General features: G+C 45.9%; 1 protein-coding gene across 4 annotated transcripts in view; it reads left to right on the top strand.

Moving 5' to 3' along the window:
• Positions 1-12,157, top strand: part of ANKRD6 (ankyrin repeat domain 6) — a 203,472-nt gene that overhangs the window by 49,842 nt on the left and 141,473 nt on the right. The gene's annotated exons all lie outside the window — the stretch shown is intronic.

Raw genomic sequence — 12,157 nt, 5'->3', positions numbered from 1 at the left:
GGTGTTTTGGTTGGCTTTGGATTGTCCTTCATGTCCTCCTGTCCTTAAAGGGAAGAAGAGGGTTTATTGTGGCCACAGGCCTGGCCTCCAGGGCCTGGACAGCTGTCTCAGTGCACTGCCCCGCTGTTGGGCACTGTCACCTCTGTTGGGAAGGGGTCACCGTGGCGGCAGGTGCCGTCTGCAGATCCTCCCGCCTGCAGGTTGTCACAGGCCAGGCCAGAGGCCTTGATGAGGCAGAAAGGGATTCGGGCTGGAATAAAGATTCCTGGGGAGTCTGAGTTCTTAGATAGTTTGGTGTGATTAAAATTTTTATTTGACAGTCAAGTGCTGTTAAAGTCCCACAAGAAAGCTTCTCTCAGGCTTATCTTCGTGTAGAAAGCAATAGAAAGGTGAGTGACTAATCCTCACCAGAAATTGTCTGTGATGCTGTACACGTATCCAATCTTAATAGCTCACATGTAAGATTACCTGGAACATATTTGTCAATTGATGTGTTGTTTTCAATTAAAAATAATAATTTTATTTAATTAAAGAAAATTCAAATACATAAAAATACCAGTAATTACTGCATTTTGATATATATCCTGCTGGTCTTTAAAATTTTACAAACATGGGGTTACAGTATATGATGTTTTGTAACCTGCTCTGTTCACTTCACACTGTCGCACGAACATGTGTCTTATCACATAGATATTACATGCCTCCTGGTGATCCATTGAGAGGACAATGCCAAAGAGCAGAGACCCTAGAGCCGGACTCTGGGTCCATACGTCAGCCTTGCCTCTCATTAGCTGGGCAAGTTATTTAACTGCTGTGTGTCTCCATCTGCTCTTCTGTAAAATGGGGAGAGCAGTAATACCCACTGCACTGGTCTGCTTTGAGAATTAAATGAGGAGATAGATGTTGAGTGCTTAGAATAGAGCCTTGCAAAAGGTAAACACTCAGTATCTGTGAGACAGCATCATCTTGTCATCATTGACTGTACCGTCTCTGCTAACCCCTCCCCTGGTGTTCTTGCAACTGTATCCTTTCTGACCTGTAGAGTTACTACTTTTCATATCAGTTCCTAAAAGTGGAATTCCTGGATCAGAGAGCAAACAACGGTTAGAGGCTTTGGATACATGTTGCTGAATTTCCTCCTTTCTCAGCACTCACTCCTACCAGCTTTTCTCAATTGAATTAAAAAATTCAGCTTGGCTTCTTTCTAATATCCTGTGTGCTCTGGGACCTCCCCCTTCCAATAATTGGGCATATAAACTCCTATAATATTGCTCTGGGGCAAGTGTAATTAAGGAAGTGAATTAGCCACAAAACGACTTCAATAAAGCATGCCACAGTCAAATAAAATAAAAGGTGGTTCACTTGCCACTTGGTATTTTCAGTGCTCCAGCTTCTCTCCATTGATCAAGAATTGTTTAGGTGTGGGATGACGTGATGTGGAACCCATAAGTGTAGTCCTCAAGCTCTCTTCCCCTCCAACCAAATTTAACTTCTTGACATGCTGGAAGAAAAAAAAATTATCTTCAGCAACAGGATAGGAAATGTACGTGAAATTAGCCATATAACTTGTAAAACATTAGGTTAGTCTCTTTATTCTGTGGTATGTGAAAATCACTTCATTGCATTTACTTTTACATTTACAGTGAAGAAATTGTTGCAAAGATGGGATTCATAGTGTTTGCTCCTGGACCTGGGAGTGAGAGCTGTGGTCCACGTTCCTTGTTCAGCAGTCCTGTCCTACGAGTTGCTCGGTGATAACTCAGTTCTCCCACCCTCAGGTGACCGAGAACCCCCTGCACGGCATGCCGTGACCTGGCCTGGCCTTCGCATGTATCAGTGCAGCATTGCTAGATGAAGGCTTCTTCTCTGTTGATCTCAGCCATCCAGCCACCTGCATTTGATGATAAACACGAATGCAAACGTGAACATTTAAACCATATGACGCAACACGGTTATGAGGGAGACATCCAGATGATTCCTAATATATTCAGTATAGATTCGCATTAGTGTTACCAAACGCAAGTTCGTGTGCCCGATGCACAGTGAGGCCAAACAAACCAAAATGTCGGAGTTTAGAGCAGAGAAAGGTTTATTGCAGGCCCGAGCAAGGACAGCTGGGTGTGGCGGGTGGGAAGGGGAGGGCTCAGGCTCAAAATACCCTGAGCTCCCCGAAGGGTTTCAGCAAAGCGGTTTTAAAAGCCAGGTGAGGGAGCCGGGATTGCAGGGTATGTATGTGATCAGCTCGTGCAGAATTCTCTGATGGGTTGATGTTGAGGTAACTGGGTGGTTCACATTACCCTTAGGCGCCCTGTACATAGGTCTTGGGGCTCATGATCATCAAGTAGTTAATTTCTTCCATTTGGTGGTGGTTTTATCATCTGTAAAACAACTCCGGAAGTGTGCATCAGATACTATTATCTGGGTACTTGAGAGAGGAGCTACAGCAGAGGATATGGCGGAGGGGTCTGTCCCGGGGAGGCCCCATAGGGTCCTGCTCGGTTATATTAGGAGCACAAAATGTGAAAATTCTCATCAAGAATTTTCAGGCCTCTGAAAATACTTCTTAAAACCCCAGAACTGTGCTCGGGAAAGGCTGACTCAGTTTGCAGACACTGGCCAAGGTACTTTTGATAATTATTGGCATTCCAGAAAGGAAGGCCAAGTTATATTTTTATTATTTCTTTAGATTGGATACTTGATTCACTTTTGCTCAAGAATAGTGCCTTTCAGACTTTTGACTGTGACCTGTTAGAAGAAATATATTTTACGTAGTGACTGGCTATGTACCTACACATATAAACACATACAAGTGAAACAGTTGTTTCCCAAAATACATGCAGCACACTCTATTTCCAGTTCTGTTTCATTCTTTAAAATGCTGCTTATGACCCACTAACTTATTTTCATGACCCACAAATAGGCCTGCATGACCTGCAGTTTGGAAGTTCTGTTGCAGAGGTGGTGTGTTGGATAACTTTAGTGGGGCCTTTATCACGGTGGAAGCCCGTTGCCTTCCTCTAGATGCCGAGCCCCGCAGGCTGTCCGTGCCCTGGGCATCACCTTTGGCGGGTCTCAGGGCCACGGTGCTGGGCAGGCAGTGAAGGCGGAGCCCATGTGCTGGCTGCCTGGGAACTTGAACAGCTTTGCTTTTGAGAGCGTTCATCCTTCCCTGGACTCTCTGCTTTAGCTGACAGCTCCGTCTGAGAGGGAAGGTTTAAACAAAGACAATAATTCAATTTGAGTGCCCGTGAATCATGTCTTTGTCTCTGCTCTTGATAGAACAGAAGGAAGTTGTTCATTATTAAGGACGCCAGCTGCCCGTGGATTGATATATCTGTAGTCAGGGCTGGCTCACTGTCAAGTAGGTAGAGAGCTGGCTCCCCGGTTGGTGTGTTTTGAAGGGGTGCAGAAAGGATTTTCCTAAAGATGTCTCCTCATTCCCTTGTGCCTAAAATTTTATTTTTAGAAGTTCATCCTTTTCAATCTTATAAGCTTTTTGGTTTCCCAGCTCAAAATAAAAATATCTTTGAGGAAAGAGAATACCTTAAGATTGCGTCAGATAACATTTAGTGGGGATTTGGACAGCCACTGAGAGCAAGGGGAGGGCTACAGCAGGGGGCTGGGGTGCCTGGAGGACTGTGGGAAAGAACAGAGGGGGCTGCAGGTCTCTGGAAGTTTCTGAATCTAATGGCATTTTGAAAGCTCTTTGAAAGTGTGGCGCTCTTTAAATATTTTCATGAGAACTTTACGAAGACCTGGTGTCTTGGGGTGGACTTGAGTAGGGCTTAGAGGTGAGAGAACTGATCCAAATGATGAAGGATGAGGGATGAGGGGACCCACCAAAAGTGACCAGAGCTCTTAGAATCACTTGCCACTCAGGGATTACGTGGCCTGTATAACAATAGAACCCCGTTGAACACAGTGGGCTTGTGTTCTCATTTAACAAACGTATTGTCTGCAGACATGACTAAAGTATGCCACCCAAGGTTCACATTTTATTTTGTCCAGTGCCTTCCAAGCACCTTGCACATATTTAGGCATTTTTCCTTAACTGTAGCTTTCTGCTTGGTCAGATCACCACAATTCGATTGCACACCAGTTTGTTTTTCCAGTTGTTGGTTATGATAGAATTTAGAGATAGAAAAAGATCTTAGTGGTCACCTGGGTCAATGTTTTTCAAGCTGTGGTTATCAGCCCATTCCTGGGTCATTAAATCAGCCTCACGGGAGTTACTGACAGAGACTGTCGGTTGAATGGGTGAGAACCCTGTAAATATTTATCTTCCCCACCAGGCATTGTGTAGCGCACAGGTACCTCCTGATGAGTAGCAATATACACAATACATCTCATGGGATACAGATATGTTCATTCTTTTGTTTGACAAGTATCAATTGTCAGTTAAGCACCTGTTGTTTATAGGTACTGTGAGGAGGGGCAGGGGGTACAAAGGTGAGGAAGACATGGACCCCGCCCTCGAGATGCTCGGGTAGGGGAGACGGGCACAAAAGGTTATCGTGACACAGTGCGGTGGCCGCAGTGATGAGGACACGTAATTCCCTCCTCACCCGGGGGGAACGCTCTCCCTGGGACGCGCCGCTTTGGAAAAGCACGGGCTGGCTGGTTTCAATGAACACAGCTGAGGAGAAGCTGCAGGTACACCTGTGAGAGGACAGAAAATCGACCCTCAGGTTCAGAAAACTAGACCAGGGAAGGCTTCTGATGAGTGGTGATAGCTCGGCTTGGCCTGCACAGTGGACTGAATGCTGGCCCCCAAAATCTACGTCCATTCCCTAAATCCCTGGAGCCTGTGAACGTTCCCTAATTTGGAAAAAGGGTTGAGGAACGCCGCAGCTGGAGGAGGCGTGGAAGGGATCCTGCCCAGAGCTTCCAGAGGGAGCGCAGGCCTCCAGACCCTTGAGAGAATGAATTGCAGCTGTTTTAAGTCACCAACTTTGTGGCAGTCTGTTATGGCAGCCCTGGCAAACTAAGCCTGGGTTTCCATAGGCAGGGACTACAGGAGGGAGGGTGTTTCTGGAGAGAGTACAGGGTGGGGGAGCCAAAGCCCTGCGTAGGGAGAGAGCGGGCCGTGTGGCCGCAGCAGGGATTTTGTGAAAGGGAGTAACAGGAGAGAGGGCTGCAAAGCTGGTATCTGACTCCTGGCCTTTGTGGTGGTTTGAGTGATGCCCTGTTTATAAAGGATTATTTGATGGTTCATTGTACTGCCTCTCAGGTAGTGGCTCCTAACGCCGGGTGACCAGGCGAAGAATACAGGGTGAGGTCTGTTTGTTCCTTGGCTGGCTCCACTCTCGTGTAGACATGTGGAAAGCGCAAACACTCTCTGCCCTCTGGCCACTGCCCACTGGAGAGGGCAGCCCCCCCACCAAAGGGCCGCTTTAGTCACTCGCCTCGTCTTATTCTTGAACTTGTATTTCTCACTGTGTTTTCCTGAAAAGATACATTTTTATGGCATTTTTATCTCCTTGAAATTATCAATTAACGTTGACTCACTCCTGTGATGTGTAGTGAGCATCTTTAAACCAGATGAAGAAAATCATGTTCCTCAATGTGAAACTAGTCCCTGCTCCTTTCAGGGATGCAGGAGTTCAGGTTCTAGAACAGACCCTCCCCACATCATGCTCCTTCTTCTAGAACTAGACCCTTTGATACCTGTTTGTTTTCTTTAGTGAGAGAGAATTTAGCTGTGAGTACATTTTGGGGTCAAACTAAATTTTATTTCTTCGGGATGAGACATAGCAGCTAAAGGTCTTGTGTCTCCTCAGCTGTCTGTCTGACGGGCACGATATCTCCTTCTATGTTCACTTTCCCCATCCCCCAAATTTTACGCACTCTCATGTTTTATGGCTTTAATGATCAGTTTTTATTACAAAAATAATTCAAGCTTATTATAAAAATGTCAAATGGTAGGTTTGAATATATTGCTCCTTAGTACTTTAGCTGGCTGCAAAATCCACTCCCCGCTTTGCTATGGTTTGTGTCCCCCCCAAAATTCATATGAGGAAACCGAATGTCCAATGTGATAGTCTTTGGAGGCGGGGCCTTTGGGAGGTGATTAGGGCGGGAGGATGGAGCCCTCATGAATGGAATTAGTGCCCTTGTGAAAGAGGCCCCAGAGAGTGCCCTTATCCGTCCCACCATGTGAGGACACAGTGAAAAGGCACCATCTGTGAAACAGAAAGCAAGCCCTCACCAGACACTGAATCGGCTGGCACCTTGATCCTGGACTTCCCAGCCTCCAGAATTGTGAGCCATTTCTGTTCTTTATAAGCTCCCTAGTCTGTGGTATTTTGTTATAGCAGCCCAGATGGACTAAGACACACTTCTATGCCCTTATTAGTTTCCTGAGGCTGCCGTAACCAATTACTACAAACCGGGTGGCATAAAACAACAGAAATTTACTCTCTCACAGCCCTGGAAGCCAGGAGTCCAGCATCCAGGTGGGGGCTGGGCAGGCTCCCTCCAGAGGCTCTAGGGCAGATTCTGTTCTTGACTCTTGCAGCTACTGGGGATGAAGATATTTCTTGGCTTGAGGCCACATCACTCCAGTCTTTGCTTCTGTCGTCACATCACTGGTTCCTCTTTGTGTCTCTGTATGTCTGTGTCCCAAAACTCCCTCTGCCTCTCTCTTATAAGGTTACATGTGATTGCATTCAGGGCCCCCAAAAGTAATATCCACTCTTTTGCCATGTAAGGTCATACTCACAGGTTCCCAGTCTTAGGGCATGGACGTAACTTTTGGGGGGCCACCGTTCAACCCACTAACCATTGTTAAAGGAAGGATTATTATGACACATGTTAAAATGGTAAGGACGACTTTATTCAGGAATATCGTGACAGGTGTCGACTACTGCTGTAGGGGAGAGAGATCGGGCTCAGCCCCGAATATGACAAGTACAGGTGGGGATTTATAGCCAAGGAGCAGGTTGGAGGGGTGGAGGGAAAATTACTAACAGGAGACCTCAAGGGTAGGAAGAATTCTTGCTAAACAAACAGGATTCTTGCTGAAGGCCAGATGGTGGGGGATGAGGAATTTGATCAGATATTGAGGGTGATCAGGTATTAAGAGTGGGAGGTATTAAGGGTACTAAACTGACTTAGCGGGATTCTCGCTAAAACTGGGCTCTGCAGGCCCGGCACGGATGGGGGCCAATGTGAGTTTGGCTAGGAGAGGGTCTTTGTCACAATTCTCCTAAGCAGTATTTTCCAGACTCAGAAAGACCATAAAAGCCAACCCAAACTATATCAACAACAGAACTTATGCCGATGGGGGAACTTCTGGAGAGCTACATGCTGCAGCTGCCTAATTGGAAAAGCGGCTCCTTGCAGAGTTCTCTCTCGTCTCCTGCAATCAATCTCTCTTGCCTCTCCAGACGCCCTAGCAGTGTGGGCATGCCGTCCTCTTTAGCAGAACCAGTTTACAGGTCACTCTGCTCCCCAAGTCTCCCCCCACCCCTGCCCCACGCCTTAGAAAGCAGCACCTGCCCCTCCCTGAATGTTATTGTTTGGACTCAACCCAGGAGGGCTGATGTTAGGAAACTCACTGTGACATCAGAGAGAATTTTAGATAAATCACCATGTGGGAAGAGGAAATTGATTGCTGGTTTGGGGCCCACCCTGGAAACATTTGGCAGCTGATAAGAAGCCCCGTGGTCATTCTAAGGATCTGAAGGACCTGATTTGGCAGGAACCCTGTGGCTTGGGGGTGGGGATAGGGCGGGTCTAACTTCAAGACTGATGTCTGTGGGAGGAGGGTGTGGGAGGGTCTCTTCCATAGCAGGGGAGGAGGGGTCTGCCTTCAAAATGACCTGATCCCTCTAGGGAGGACCAGGGCAGAACCAGGTCCAGATCTGTTGCTGGACTCACATCTGAGCAGGTAGTTGCCAGCCTGTCTCCTGCCGTGGAGACAGGTAATAAATAAATAAAGGGATTTACAGGTAGGAAATAAATGGAATCAGCTCAACGACTCTGTAAGGAGCTCCTGCTGGTGCTTCAGGGAATGGGAGGCCCTGCTTTCACGGTATTTTCCAGTTCTCTTCTACAGGCTTATTTTTCTACTACAGGATGAGACAGTAGTGCTATTTGCTTGTCAAACTGAAACTGTCTCCTAGAGCTTTGCAGAAATCCAGTATGCTAATTATATGGAATTTGGCTCACGGTTATTTCACCCCAGCCCTGCGCTGTGGGCTCTCTAGGACACTTTTTCTTTATCTTGTTTAACCTTTTACCGCCTTCAAGTCATAGGTATTATCTCCATTTTTTGGAGTGAAGAAACTGAGGCTCAGAAAGTTTTTGACCTGTCCAGGTTCTCATGTCTAGTGATGGTGGAGTCAGGATTGGAACCCGGGGCTGCCACTCCAGACCAGCGTGTGTGCGTGCTCGGGTGCAACCCCAAGGGCCCCCATTAAAGGTGGGACAGACTCCCTTAGCTAACTGGGGGCTGCCTTAGGTCTTCAGGACATCGTACTGAGCCTGTCGAAAATGAAAGCTCTGGAATTATCCTTCTCCAGGTCTCAGGAACACTAAAGAGAAGGATTATTAGCAAGTGGGTTTTTGTGGTTGTTGTTGTTTTAATATTTATTTATTTATTTGGCTGCGCCGGATCTTAGCTGCGGCACGTGGAATCTTCCGTTGCAGCATGCGGGATCTTTTAGTTGTGGCATGTGGGATCTAGTTCCCTGACCTGGGATCGAACCCTGGCCCGCTGCATTGGGAGCTCGGAGTATTAACCACTGGACCACTGGGGAAGTCCCTTGTTTTGTTTTTTTGTAAGTACTTAGGAGTTTCATTTGGGAAGGCAATGGCTGAATGAATAACAGAACAGAATTCTGTGTATGAAGGGGTGTGGGGTTATCTAGAGTACTTAGAAGGTAAGGTTCTGTTGGCATGATAAAGGGTTGTCAGAGGGCAGAGTGAATCACCAGCCAGGATCCTGTTTGTAACAAGCCTTCAGGACGCTAACTGAAGTCAGTGTGTGAACTGGAGATGTGGGCAGAGAGGTGATGTGAAGCCTGGTGCCATCTGCACTCAGGCCCAGGAAATCTGTCTCTTCCCCATCCTTGCCCTTTAGAGGAATGTGCCCTGGGGAAATTTAATATTTAAATCCCACTGTTTGCTTTTCAAGTGACAACAAACTTACTAAGTTTCAGAATTTGAGAATTTATGAGGTCTGTAAGTAAGAAGTTTGTCCCAACATGTAAGTGTAAATTCTAGCAGTTATTGTTTGATAGACAATATTGATGAAAAATTAAAGTTGTTTTACTTCTCACTGTGCAGCAGACAAAGCTTCTGCCACGCAAGCACAATGCCCCTGCTGTGGATGACTTTGCAGCTTCCTTTATTCTGTTTTGGTGTAAATTCTAACTTGTCAGAGATGCTTTCTTTTACAAAAGAAAATGAAGTCTCAAATTAATTTTCCTTACTAGGTGGGTTTACTCTGAAGTGGTTTTGAATGGATTAGATTCTCCCGAATGACAAAAACAAATTGTTGCTGGCACCAGCTGATAATTTAGGATATTTAAAATTGAATTACAACCTTTAAACCACATTTATATTTTGCTTGTTTTTTATTTGGCATACTTTTTTTTTTTTTTTTTTGGTCTCCTGCTTTATGACTTTTGTAAACAGAGGGTTCTAATCGCCTCCTCCTTGTCTAGTAAATTCCTGCGCTGCAGAAACACTGGACTCACTGCCCAGACCTTGTTTGCTTTTTTTCCTTTGTCTATTTCTCATTTTCAGATTTGTAGGAAGGCTACGAGAAATGGTATGTATGACTAGACGCTGCTTTTCTATGACATTAGTGAAATCCTTGAAAAGTGTTCTTTTGTCAAAATTCTTTTTTTTTTTTTTTAATCACTCCTGCAAGCCTTATCTTCCTAAGTGTAGTACTAACAAGTAACAGTGGATGCATCTCTCTTTCTCCCTGTCTTTGGAGCTATTTTTAAAATAGCTTTATTGAGGTATAACTCACATACCATAACACATCCATATATATTTTAGTAAATTTCTACAGTTGTACAGCCATCACCACAGTGCAGTTTTAGAACATTTTCAATCACTCCTTATCGTTAGCTTGTGCCCATTTGCAATCAGTTCTAACCCCTGCTTCTAGCTCCAGGCAACCATCGGTCTTCTTTCTGCCTCTATACATTTGCCTTTTCTAAACATTCCGTATAAACAGAATCATATAGTATTTGTTTTTTTGTGTTTGGCTACTTTCATTCAGCTTTTTTTTTTAGGTTCATCCGTGAAGTATGTATCAGTATTTGCTCCAGAGCTATTTAAAAAACCCAACTTTCTATTGTGGCAATTTCAAAACTAGAGAGACTAGTACAAGTCACCCACATGTACCTCACTCCCAGATTCAATAATTAGGGACTTACAGTCAATCTTGTTTCATCTACTGGCCCCCTCTGCTTTTCTCTCCCACCCTCTTGGATTATTTTGAAGCCAATCCCAGATGTTCTATCGCTTACTTTTTGTAAATAGTTTAGTGTATGCATGTATGTTTATCTCCTGCTTTTCTATAGCTAAGGAGTTAAATATCTTTAGAAAACGTGGGTTCTTGGGTAATGGAGAAGATAAAAGAGCTAAATTTGTAATTTAGCTAAGATATAACACTCCTGCTGTGTTCAGGGTGCTCCATGTGGCAATCTAGGGTGTGATGTATAAATCTGGTGTGTCTACCAGGTCTGCAGTATATAATTGCAATACTTAACTCAGACATCTGTCTATAAGGATAACAGATTTCCCTTCTAATATTTTTATTTTTAAATTTTATTTATTTATTTATTTTTGGCTGCGTTGGGTCTTCGTTGCTGCACGTGGGCTTTCTCTACTTGGGGCGAGCGGAGGTCACTCTTCGTTGTGGTGCGCGGGCTTCTCATTGCGGTGGCTTCTCCTGTTATGGAGCACGGGCTCTAGAGCGCAGGCTCAGTAGTTGTGGCGCATGGGCTTAGTTGCTTCGCGGCATGTGGGATCTTCCCGGACCAGGGCGCGAACCCGTGTCCCCTGCATTGGCAGGCGGATTCTTAACCACTGCGCCACCAGGGAAGCCCCTGGCTACACTGGCTTGGACAACCTGGAGGGAATGCCCAAGGTCCCCTTCCCATCCGCGCCTCTCTTCAGTTTAGCCTGGCTTCCCTTTCACCTCTGTTATGGCGCCCTCCTTGATTCCTCAAGCCTCCAGCATCAAGGCTGCATTCCAAGTGGGGGACACATCGTGATCGGAATGCTCCTTCTCCAGGTTGCCTTCTCTTTACAGGGTACATAAATCCTACCGACAACATCAAGACGTAGACCTGTCTAATCATTTTCTCTTATGGAAGCACCAGGCTAGTTCCTACGTATTTCCAGTGTTTTGCCCCTTAAGGAGCACATGCTTATAAAAACAGACGAAAACTTTCTTTCAGCCAAAAACGCCTCTTGGGTCTGCCCTCCACAGCTTAAACCGAGGGGCTCCATCTGCGTCTGCGTGCAAAAGGGAAAGGCCTTCGCACGAGAGCACACACCCTGTCCATATGGGGTTGCTCGGAACTCCTTCAGCTTAAACATTCTTTAGAAACACATTCCTTTGATGAGCTTGACAGGACTCCCAGCCATGAGAAGGCCCCGCTTATTCAGAGCTCGGCCTTACCCCTGGTCTCTAAGCCGCAGGCATCTCTCTCTGGAAGGAAACAGCGTAACAAAACGCCTGTCAACGGTGTATCCTGCAGTATCTTTGCATCAAAGCAAAGTACTTATTTCAGTGACTTGGGGACGGGCTTTAGGGGTGACATCCACTTGGAGACACTTGAAAAAGATTGTTTCTCACACTGGAGTGAATGGGCATTTGTGTGTTCCCTGATATCGAGTGCTGTAATGAAGATTCTTCTTTTGCATTCCTTTTCATTGAAAAGGCATCGTGGTGCTGAGTCTTTAATATGAGAAAAGTTCTCTTCAAAAACAAAGCGTAGGGCTTCCCTGGTGGCGCAGTGGTTGAGAGTCTGCCTGCCAATGCAGGGGACACGGGTTCGAGCCCTGGTCTGGGAAGATCCCACATGCTGCGGAGCAACTAGGTTCGTGAGCCACAACTACTGAGCCTGCGCGTCTGGAGCCTGTGCTCCGCAACAAGAGAGGCCGCGATAGTGAGAGGTCCACGCAC

This window comes from Balaenoptera musculus, chromosome 12, assembly GCF_009873245.2.
Source record: "Balaenoptera musculus isolate JJ_BM4_2016_0621 chromosome 12, mBalMus1.pri.v3, whole genome shotgun sequence".
Taxonomy (NCBI): Eukaryota; Metazoa; Chordata; class Mammalia; order Artiodactyla; family Balaenopteridae; genus Balaenoptera; species Balaenoptera musculus.
Note: the sequence above shows the minus strand (reverse complement) of the source record. Positions and strands in the feature narration are given on the sequence as shown.